The following is a 12,848-nucleotide window of genomic DNA, read 5'->3' on the forward strand; positions in this document are numbered from 1 at the left end:
GACCACCTGACCTGCCTCTTGAGAAACCTGTATGCAGGTCAGGAAGCAAAAGTTACAACTGGACATGGAACAACAGACTGGTTCCAAATAGGAAAAGGAGTATCTCAAGGCTGTATATTGTCACCCTGCATATTTAACTTATATGCAGAGTACATCATGAGAAATGCTGTGCTGGATGAAGAACAAGCTGGAATCAAGACTGCCAGGAGAAATATCAATAACTTCAGGTATGCAGATGATACCACCCTTATAGCGGAAAGTGAAGAACTAAAGACCCTCTTGATGAAAGTGAAAGAGGAAAATGAAGAAGTTGGCTTAAAGCTCAACATTCAGAAAACTAAGATCATGGCATCTGGTCCCATCACTTCATGGCAAATAGATGGGAAAGAGTGGAAACAGTGGAAAGACAGACTAGTTTGGGGGGACTCCAAAATCACTGCAGAAGGTGACCACAGCCTTGAAATTAAAAGACACTTCCTCCTTGAAAGGAATGTTACGAACAACCTAGACAGCATATTAAAAAGCAGAGACATTAATTTGCCAACAAAGGTCCACCTAGTCAAGGCTATGATTTTTCCAGTAGTCATGTGTGGATTGGAGAGTTGGACTATAAAGAAAGCTGAGTGGCCAAAGAATTGATGCTTTTGAGCTGTGGTATTGGAGAAGACTTTTGAGAGTCCCTTGGACTGCAAGAGATTCAACCAGTCCACTCTAAAGGAGATCAGTCCTGAGTATTCATTGGAAGGACTGATGTTGAAGCTGAAACTCCAATATTTTGACCACCTGATGTGAATCATTGGAAAAGACCCTGATTCTGGGAAAGATTGAGGGCAGGAGGAGAAGGCGACATCAGAGGATGAGATGGTTGGATGGCATCACCGACTCAATGAACATGAGTTTGGCTAAACTCTGGGAATTAGTGATGGACAGGGAAACATGGTGTGCTGCAACCCATGGGGTCGCAAAGATTTGGGTATGACTGAGTGATTGAACTGAACTGAATATCCACTGAAATCCCTCCATATACCAGGATATGAGTTGTTACTATAAAATAGTAAAAGAATCACAGCCTGCCTTCAAGTAGATTACATTAGTAATCAGTGAATTTGCAGTTTGATTTATGGGGTATGTTATTAGGTGGAATTTGCAAAAGATACAAATTAAACTTTTTCAGCTTGGGTGGAAAAAGGTCCCAAATGCATTTGATAGCACTCATTACTATATTCAGGCTTCCCTGGTGGCCCAGACGAAAAAAGAATCTGCCTGCAATGCAGGAGACCTGGGTTCCATTCCTGGGTTTAGCATATCTCTGCAGGAGGGTATAGTAACCCACTCCAGAATTCTCCATGGGAGAATCCCCATGGACAGAGTACCTGGAAGGCTACAGGCCATGATATCACAAAGGGTCGGACACGACTGAGCAACGAAGCACATTCACACATTACTATATTCACTACCGTTTTTGCTTTTGCTCTCTTCTTAGAGTAAATGTTTATTTTCCTTGTTGATTTGATACTGAAAAATTATCAATTGAAATAAGAAAACACCACCACCAACAAAAAAGTCTTCCCATTATCGCTCCCCACACAAAGCCTGGATGTATGTAGCATTCACTTGCAATATCCTATGTTCTGGATATCATTTGCAATTCCCACTCCAGTATTCTTGGGATTTCCTGGTGGCTCAGACAGTAAAGAATCCACCTGCAATGCAGGAGATCTGGGTTCCATCCCTGGGTTGTGCAATCCCCGGGAGGAGGGCAAGACAACCCACTCCAGTATTCTTGCCTGAAGAATCCCCATAGATAAAGGAGCCTTGCAGGCTACTATCCATGGGATCTGAAAGACTGAGAAACTAAATACACACAAAGTATGTAAATTACATTTATATTTTAAAGAATGTTGGAAAATGAATTAGTCATATACTTTATTGTGCATTTCTTGATTATATATATCTTATGTCATTTGAAATAATAGTTTACAGATATTATTCTAATACAATATGAAAAATATATACAGATAACTACATATAAATGTTTATACTGGATGATGTTGAAATGTATAACTAGTTTAAAATCAATTTTCTCAGACTATATGATTATTTTTACTTATAGATATTTAATATGACATTTAAAATGAAAATATTTATTATATATAAGAAATAAATTTAACATTCAGTTGAATGGATTGACTTATTTCCAGTGGAAGAGGCAGATGATTTAGACCAAAAAAGAGTGAATTTTAATGAGTATTCAAAATAGTGACCAATTAACATTCTTAAATCTATAGCATCTAAAACAATATAAACATCTGTTTTTTCAATTCTATGTGAAGTTTTTTTCTGCATTTTTAATCATCTCTTGATACCAGACCACCTGACCTGCCTCTTGAGAAACCTGTATGCAGGTCAGGAAGCAACAGTTAGAACTGGACGTGGAACAACACCCTGGTTCCAAATAGGAAAAGGAGTATGTCAAGGCTCTGTATACTGTCACCCTGCTTATTTAACTTATATGCAGAGTACATCATGACAAACGCTGGGCTGGAGGAGGCACAAGCTGGAATCAAGATTGCTGAGAGAAATATCAATAACTTCAGATATGCAGATGACACCACCCTTATGGCGGAAAGTGAAGAAGAACTAAAGAGCCTCTTGATGAAAGTGAAAGAGGAGAGTGAAAAAGTTGGCTTAAAGCTCAACATTCAGAAAACTAAGATTATGGTATCTGGTCCCATCACTTCATGGCAAATAGATGGAGAAACAGTGGAAAGAGTGGCTGACTTTATTTTTCTGGGCTCCAAAATCACTGCAGATGGTGATTGCAGCCATGAAATTAAAAGACACTTGCTCCTTGGAAGGAAAGTTATGACCAAACTAAATGGCATATTACAAAGCAGAGACATTACTTTGCCAACAAAGGTCCATCTAGTCAAGGCTATAGTTTTTCCAGTGGTCATGTATGGATGTGAGAGTTGGACTATAAAGAAATCTGAGTGCTGAAGAATTGATGCTTTTGAACTATGGTGTTGGTGAAGACTCTTGAGAGTCCCTTGGACTGCAAGGAGGTCCAACCAGCCCATCCTAAAGATCAGTCCTGGGTGTTCATTGGTAGGACTGATGTTGAAGCTGAAACTCCAATACTTTTGCCACCTGAGGCAAAGAGCTGACTCACTGGAAAAGCCTCTGATGCTGGGAAGGATTGAGGGCAGGAGGAGAAGGGGATGACAGAGGATAAGATGGTTGGATGGCATCACCGTCTCAGTGGACATGGGTTTGGGTGAACTCTGGGAGTTGGTGATGGACAGGGAAGCCTGGCATGCTGTGGTTCATGGAGTTGCAAAGATTCGGACACGACTGAGTGACTGAACTGAACTGAACTGATCCAACATGGCAAATATTGAAAAACTTTTTTCTATGTATCTCTTTAATTCTATAGATTAACATGAAGTAAAAGAGAAAGTATAATTAATTTCACTCTTTGTCTTAAAATTTTAAGAATTTTTTGAGGTGTAATTCATATGCCATAAATTTGAATGTATTGTATACAGTTCAGTGTTTGCAGCGACTTCCTATACAATGTTGAGAAGTATCAAAAGTAGACATTTTGCTCTTTTTACTGGTCTTATAAGGAAAGTAATCTTTCACCATTGTGTGTGACATGAACTGTAAGTTTTATGTAGATACTCTTTATGATGTTGATGAAATTCCTTTATATTCCTAATCTGTTGAATTATTAGGAATGAAAGCTTGGGTTTTGTCAAGTTATTTTCCTAAATCTGTTGAGGAAATATGATATATTGCATTAAATGCTATTCAAAAATTAAAACAACCTTGGCTTGCCTAAAATAAATTCCACTTGGTAGTGGTTAATAATAATTTCTATATATCACTAGACTTGACTTGCTATTACTTTGTTAAAAATGTTTGCATCTATATTCAGTGAAGACATTGGCCTGATTTTATTTCTCTCCTTTTGTTTTTCCCTTTTTTCTTTTTCCTTTTTTTCTTTCTTTCTTTATCTGTCTGGCTTTCTTCATAGAATAAAACTTGCCTTACAAAATGAGAAAATATTTCCTCTTTCTCAATACTTTGTGAAGGATTAGTTTCATTTCTTCCTTAAATGGTTGATAGAATTCACCAGTGAATGGTATTTTTGAAAAAAGTGAATGGTATTTTTCAGGACAGCAAATAAACCAGTTAAGCTGGAGCTACGATAAAGTAGCAAGTATCTGAAATGACATTAAAGACAATTATTAGGGAGTTCATTTTAATTGAATTAAAACCTACAGAAAATAACTATTACATCACCCCAATTCACTTCTAGTTCTGATAATGTACACCACAGAAATAAAAAAAAATGCATTTTATGAAAGTTGTGTGTTGTTATTCACATCATGTTATGTGTGGTGTTTGTGTGGGCATCTAAATGTATGCTTTATACAAGTTATATCATCTTTTTCTTACGACCATGAAGAGATGTAAAACCCACAGATTCTCCTCTGCACTACAAGATACTTCATGTAAGCCTTCTGTATCTCCATTGAAATGTTCTTATATTTGCTAATTCTTTAATTTTTTTTTCATTATTTTATGGAGTCTCATTTTCACTAGATATCTGCCATACACCCCTAAAGAAATTTAAGATAGTTTGCTTGATTCATTATAACTTTTTTTCATATTATGAAAAATATGTAGGGTAATATATTTTTAAGGATGGATAAGCCAAGAAATGTTTCTGTTCAGTCCTAAAAATTATGACTAAATCAGAAATCCAGTACTGCTGTATGTTTATTATAAAAGATAAAACTGAACTTCATTATTTAAGATATTGCTGGGTGTATCAACAAGTGATACATGTGCTACAATAGTATTCTCACAAATTTAAGACTTCTCAATTTTATCTTAAATAATAGCTCAGAAGCCTTTTTTAATAATGTGCTGCCTTTGTAACATTGCTCAACTCTTCAGAATTACAGCTTCAGTATCAGAACAAATTTCTTCACTCTTGGATCCCCAGTTTTGCTAAATATGCGTGACCATCTAAATCTTCTTAAATTACAGGTAACTTTACTGCTTTTGAAGTAGTTAAATTATGGGAGTCACTATACTAACAAAATTATTCTAAATCTACAGATTTTAATGCTTTAAGACTGACATAAAAGATATTTTTCCCTACATATTAGGGAGAGAACCTCCTCCTGTTTAAAATTACAAATATATACCCTTGATTCTCATAAGCTCTCGGTCTCATTTTCTCAGTTGAAAATTCTTCACACAGATTTGTCTTTGAAATCTCACTTTTCCTGTAGATTTTGAATAAGTGTGTAGAGTAAGCCTTTCTGTAACACTTACTTGATGCTAATAATAAAAGTAGCTTCAATTTGTTTAGTGTCAAATGTATACAAAGCAAAAGTTTTCAAGGCTGGGGATTGTAAGGAAGAGCAGGCTGTGAAAGAAAGAAAGAAAAGCAAAATCTCCTTTAACATCTAGTCAGTTTCAGGCACTGTAGTAAATGCTTACAATACATTAATGTTGCCAAATTCTCACCGCCACCCTTTGAGTTAGAGATAATTAATCTCATTTAAGAGTTGAATAAACTGAAACTCAGAAAGGTTAATTGCTTTGCACAAAGTAACAAAGCTAATATAGAAGAACAAAAATGTAAACCTGAGTCTCACTAATACATAAATCTCTCAGCCTTCTTGCTCACACATCGATGCTCCTCCTGATTATATTAAAAGAAGAAGTAATAATTTTTATCATCTTTTTTTCTTAAGGTTTCCAGTTTTATTCTCCATAAAGTACCTATTTTTAGCCTTGACTTCCTGTAGTAATTATTATGACCACCCAGTTCCCCAAAAAAACCCACACATATTCTTCCTAGTGGGACTTATAAAGTTTAATCTTTTTAAACATTTTAACATGGAGAACTTTTCAATTATAGTATAATGAATCATGATGCATTCATCACCCAGTTCCAAAAAGCATCAATATTTGTGATCAATATTTTTGTTTAATCTATGCTTCCAGCCACTCCTCACTATCTCATTCAATTATTCAGATAAAATTTACATAAATTAAAATATATATGTTAAATATATAATTTTGATAAATGGATATTTATTCTACATTTCCTATAAAAATATAGAATAGTCCCATCAGACCAGATATTTCCTCATGCTCCTGCCAATCATTTGCTCTCAACTCCAGAGATAACTATAGTTCTGATTTTTTAACCATATATTAGTTTATCCCTTTCTAGAACTTCATATATTTGGAATCACATGGATGAACTATACTCTGTCCAGATTCTTTGTCTCATCTCAATGTCAGTGAGGTTCATCCACATTGTTGTGTGTATCAATAATTTGAGTTTGAGCCATTGTTGTTGGTTTTTTGGTATAATATTGAGGCATGATATGAATATTTCCCTTAGTTGCTAAGTCTTGCCCAACTCTTTTTGTGACCCGATGGGCTGCTGTAGGCCATCAGGCTCCTTTGTCCATGAGATTTTCCAGACAAGAATACTGGAGTGGGTTGCCATTTCTGTCTCTAGGGGATCTTCCAGACCCAGGGATCAAACCTGCACCTTTTGCTCTGGCTGGTGGATTTTCTACCACTGAGCCACCAGGGAAGCCCAACAGATGCATGATATGAATATTCCACATATAATTTACCAATCTGATGATTGGCATTACTGTTATGCATAGTTTTTGGCTGTTTCCATAATATTTGGGAAAAAATCTTTCTGTAGACAGCTGTGTTTTTGTTGCTGTTGTTAGATATCTGGAAATGTGAGTGCTGGATTAAATGTTTACTTTTTAGTATTTCCAAACCTCTGTTTCCAAAGTGATTATACCATTTACATTCCCATCAACAGTGAATAAGAGTTCTGGTAGCTCCCTGTCTTCACTGACATTTGACTCCTGTCAGCCTTTATCAGTTTAGCCTCTTTGGTGGATATCTAGCAATATCTCATTGCAATTTTAATTTGTAGGATTTCTATGATCACTAATGATGGAAGATCATGAATATATTACTGTGGTTTTTATTCCCAAAGCTTTATCATTTTACTCTTTACAGTTAGGGTTATTATCTACCTTGAATCAATTTATGTGTATTGTGTAAGATAAGGGTTATAATTGATTTCATTTCCACTTGTGTACATCCAGTGAGTCCAGCACCACTTGTTAAAAAGATCTATATAAGGGTACATTTCTGGTTTCTCGTATGTTGACTTAAAAAAAAAAAGTGAACAGCATGAGTATTGTAAGTTAAGATATATTGGGAGCCAAATGAGGATTGCCGCCTGGAAGGCAGCATCTCAGGTAGCTCTGAGAAACTGTTCCAAAGAAGCAGGGGGTAAGGTCAGTATATATGTGATTTTGGTAAAAAGGGAATAAATGTATTGAAACACATACACACACATATATATATGTATGTATATATTTGCTATTCTTCTGAAGCTTTTGATGGTCACAAGAAACAGTAATCACCATGAAGAATGTTCGTGCTTTTCTAGATATGAGGAGATATAAGAATGAGGCTCATAAAATTAGCTCCAGGAAATATCCAACTATCTGAAGACTTGTCTTGCCAGTTTTAGTCCCAAACACAAAGTGCCTGTTTCTGCTCTGCACCCTGAACTCTTTTCAGAGGGTGTTGAAAATCAGCAGCTGCAGCAGCACGTGATTTAATTCTTGTAGAGGTAGATGGTTAAGTGCCCATGGTAAGTGCCAATTTGTAGCTGACACAAATAACTATCATTGCTTTACAATCTATTTTTAAGATAATTCCACACTTTCTTTTTGGCTTTTTCACTGAACTGCTTTGTATAAGTTCTGCTATTTATTGTAGTGATGATAATAAACACCTTCTGTAAAACATGGTGGCTCAGACAGCAAAGAATCTGCCTGCAATGCAGGAGTCCTGGGTTCAATACCTGGGTCGGGAAGATCCCTCTGGAGAAGGAAATGACAACCCACTCCAGTATTCTTGCCTGGACAGTTCCACAGACAGAGAAGGCTGGCTGGCCCCAGTATTTACTAGTTAGAATAAAAATTATATTACTCTGCATGAAATACAGGAATCTTGCAAATGGTTCTCGTACACTGTATATTGTGTGATTTACATTATATATCTATGGCATCAAATAATGTCATGAACCCCAAGGTAGTGCTACTTTTCAAATAATTAACTTTAAATAATCGTATATATTTTTTAAGAGTTATGTTTTGTTTGGCAGGAATTTTTTAGGACTTCAGGCCTGGGAGGTAATATCTCAAGTAACCATGAGAGAATTACTCTGAGGAGGCGAGAGGGGAACTAGGATATATGGGATTTTTTTGCAACAAAGACTAGGCATTGGGAACATAAAAAATTACTGGTAATTAAAGAAAGTCAGATCTGTCTAGTTGAGGAATTTAATGCTTTTCTATATGTGGGAAGACACAAGAGTCTGGGATCACTGAAATAATTTATCTGAAGTGTTCCTCAGCTATCTGGGGCTGGTATCCTGTGTCTTTCAAATCCTTAGTTTCCTCAGAGCTTGCTCTGGGGAGTGGCTATAGTCTGATGGCTGTTAAATGGCAGGTATTTTCCTTCTTGAATTCCCTCAGAGCTTAACAGCTCACCATAGGCTGGAGCTACAACTGCGGATGCCTGTACACCATTTGTTTACTGATATGGCAAGAAATATTCCATTTCTTAGATCCTCTCCTTGGCCTGGAATTTGGCCAATATTTGGGAGACATTTCATGACCAGCTTTTGTCCCATGTTGATGGGAGGCTTGTACCAAATCAGGCAAAAATTCATGTTGATAGCAACTCCAGGTGTTAAGTTTCCAGATTAGGCCCCATTGATAGTTAAAGGTTCTCTGGATGGATCCTCTCTCTTGCTGCTGCTACTAATGCTGCTGCTAAGTCGCTTCAGTCGTGTCCGACTCTGTGCGACCCCATAGACGGCAGCCCACTAGACTCCACCGGCCCTGGGATTCTCCAGGCAAGAACACTGGAGTGGGTTGCCATATCCTTCTCCAATGCATGAAAGTGAAAAGTGAAAGTGAAGTCGCTCAGTCGTGTCCGACACTTTGCGACCCCATGGACTGCAGCCTACCAGGCTCCTCTGTCCATGGGATTTTCCAGGCGAGGGTACTGGAGTGGGGTGCCATTGCCTTCTCTGATCCTCTCTCTTACTAGTGGTCAATTATGCTCCAGGAGATATTCCCCCTTATTGCTCCTTTCCATACCTAGAATCACATTATTATAATTATCTATGGATTTATTAATGTGATCTGTTTCCTTAAAATGTTTAGCCATTAGTTTTGTTGGAGGCCTGGTTACATATCCAATACTATAAGAGACAACATCTTTATAAAATAGGATATAAGTAGGTAATGATATTGACAAAGTCATAACGCATTAGGAAAACACATTACATAAATAATTTGGGTAAAAGAACAAATTTTAAAAATGATTAATATTGATAGTTGTAATTCAGTGGCATTAAACCACCAAGTCCACAGGAGAGCTGGCTGGAGAAGCCAAATTCTGGCAGAATCAGGTAGAGAGAAAAAGATAAATATTTCATCTTTGTTTATAAAGGTATATTTTATCAACATGTTTTAGGTTAGAGCATAAGAGGAAAAGTTTTTTTTCTGGAAAGCAAAGATTAAAGCTAGTATATTTTTCAAAAAGTCATAAAGTTATAAACTATACTCATTAGTTCATTCAGTTGCAGGTGATTAATTTCTGTTGATTTGAATGAAGTAAGCAGGTTTTCCATTAGTTTTGTCATTTGTTACCCAGTTCAGTTGTATTATCTAAAGGCTATCAGAAACATATTTATCTTATAAAAATTACTTTTTATGAGTCTTCTTGAAAATCTTCATTTTGTAAAAACATCAGTGTAAAAAGTAATGATTGCATATAAAGGACAAAACTTAAAATAGCATGGTTAAAGATTTGAGTACAATACAATTAGTAGGAAACTTGGATATTTCTGGACATATAACATTTTAAGTTAATAACTAGATCTATGGCTGATAATATTGTATTATCAATGGAACAATGGAAACAGTGACAGACCTCATTTTCTTGGGGTACAAAATCACTGCAAATGGTGACTGCAGCCATGAAACTAAAAGACGCTTGCTCCTTGGAAGAAAAGCTATAACAAAACTAGACAGCATGTTAAAAAAGCAGAGACATTACTTTGCCAACAAAGATCCATCTAGTCAAAGCTATGGTTTTTCTAGTAGTCATGTATGGATGTGAAAGTTGAACCATGAAGAAAGCTGAGAACAGAAGAATTGATGCTTTTGAACTGTGGTATTGTATAAGACTCTTGATAGTCCCTTGGAAGGTAAGGAGATCCAACCAGTCCATCCTAAAGGAAATCAGTCCTGCATATTCATTGGAAGGACTGATGTTGAAGCTGAAACTTCAAATACTTTGGCCACCTGATGTGAATAACCGACTCATTGGAAAAGACCCTGATGCTGTGAAAGATTGAAGGCAAGGGGAGAAGGGGATGACAAAGAATAAGATGGTTGGATGGCATCACCAACTTGATGGACATAAGTTTGAGCTAGCTTCAGGAGTTGGTAATGGATAGGGAAGCCTGGCGTGCTGCAATCCATGGGGTCACAAAGAGTCAGACACGACTGAGCGAATGAACTGAACTGAACTGAACTGAATATTCTGTCAGGGCTATTCTTGGTCTTTGGTTTGATTTCACCATATTTATTGATGTACAATTAATATACAAAACTGCTCATGATTAAGATATGCAGTATCATAAGCTTTGACATGTGTATACTCATTAAACCATTAAGAAAATCAACATAATAAACATATCTAACACTTCCATAAGTTTTTGCTCTTTGTATTTCTGCCCTCATATGTGCTGCCATCTGCAAACAGACAACTTTTGATCTTCTTCTTGAGACTACAGAAGTCTCAATGTACATTTTAAAAAATTTTGTATGAGTGAATTCATACAGAATTTACTATATTGTTTGGCTTCTCACTGAAACCATTATTTTAACATTCATCCACATTGTTCTATATACCAGTTTTATTTTATCATTCTTATGTTATACTGAGTGGCATTCTATTGTTTGACCAATCCATTTTTGGTGGGTGTTAGAGCTCTTCCAAGTTTTTAGCTGTTGCAAATAATGATATTTATTTATTCTATATTTCATTTTTGGATATTTTCTGTCACTATGTATTCAATATCTTTACCTACTATCATCTATGTCATACCTAGGATTATTTTGATAGTTTTTTTTTCTTTTTTTAATGGGCAAATTGTTCTGCTTTTGGGGTGCATGATAATTTTTTATTAGATTGTGCACATTGTATGTTTGTCCTTGTTGGATGATGGATAATTTTGTATTCCTATAAATACTGAGCTTTCTTCCAGGGTACAATTAATTTATTCAAAACCATTTGATCTTTTGTGGATATTGTCTTTAAACTTTATTAGGTGGAAGCAGATCAGTGTTTAGACTAGTGTTAATTTTACAAATCATTAAGTAAGATCTTTGTAGTATTCCATCTGTTTCTTCATGAATTATAAGGTTTTCAACACTGTTTCATTTTACAACAAACAATATTCTTTACTCTGAGATTTGCAGGTTGCTATTTCTAATCATTTTTGGTGGTTCTTTTTCTGAACTCAGGTATTTCCCATGTACATGCTCACCACTTAGTATTATGCAGACACTGCAGAAATCCAGATCTCTCCCTCTCTCTCTCTCTCTCCTCCTCCTCCTCCTTTCTTGTACTCTGCACTGTGAATTTTGGCTAGACTTAGCCTCCTAGACTCCCAGACTCTCTCCTCTCCTGAGAGATAGTTGAGTTCTGCCTTCGGTTATGTTTTCCAGACAGTACACTGAGACAATTATATGGCACATTTCATTTCTTTCCCATCTCTCAGAGATCACATTGCTGGGTGTTATTGTTTCATTTATTTTGTCTGGATATTTGTTGTTTTGAGTGGGAAAGTAAATCTGGTCCCTTTTGCTCCATCTTGCCTGAAAATAAAATTGGCTTTTATTTACTACATTTAACACCTGTACCTTTTTATTTGTATTGAAGCTACCATCTGAAGTTATTTCCCTTCATCCTGACTAATTTCCTTAGCCTTTTTTGTATACAAATTTGAATACAATGAATTCTCTCACTTTTGGTTTACAATAAAATGTTTTTCTTCTATTATTTTTGAATGCTTATTTTTCTTGATATCATATTCCCATTGATAGTAGCTTTTGTTTAGTACATTATACTGTTCTGTTGTAGTCTAAAGCCATTTTTTTCTCTAATAAGTCAGCAGTTATTTTAATTCCTTTTTGTGTGTTTGTGATGAGTCATTTCTCTTGCCTCTTTTAGTTATTTAATTTTATCTTTTGATATCCACAGTTTGCAATGGTATGATTTTTTTTAAGTACATGCATCTGTAGTTTGATGCTTTTTCTTCAGATTTATGAGTTTGGGGCTATAATATATTTCTAATAATTTTCTGCCCCATTCCTGTTCTCCATTCCCATAGTACTTCGATTACATAAATTTCAGAGTACTTAGTATTTATATTATTCAAATTAGATCTTTTCAACTGATTTATCTCCAAGTTCACTGGTGTTTTCATGTATGCCCTCTTATTTTTTTATTAATTTCATGCATTAAAATCTTTATTTCAGCATACTTCTTAGGCTCACTGCATTGATTCGGTTCTTTTATATAGTTCTATTTCTTTATTGATTTCTTATCTGATTATACATGAGTGTATTTTCCTTTAACTCATTAAGCATATTTTAATAGCTATTTTACTCATAGGTTGCTAA

The sequence above is a fragment of the Odocoileus virginianus genome, chromosome 29 (genome assembly GCF_023699985.2).
Source record: "Odocoileus virginianus isolate 20LAN1187 ecotype Illinois chromosome 29, Ovbor_1.2, whole genome shotgun sequence".
Taxonomy (NCBI): Eukaryota; Metazoa; Chordata; class Mammalia; order Artiodactyla; family Cervidae; genus Odocoileus; species Odocoileus virginianus.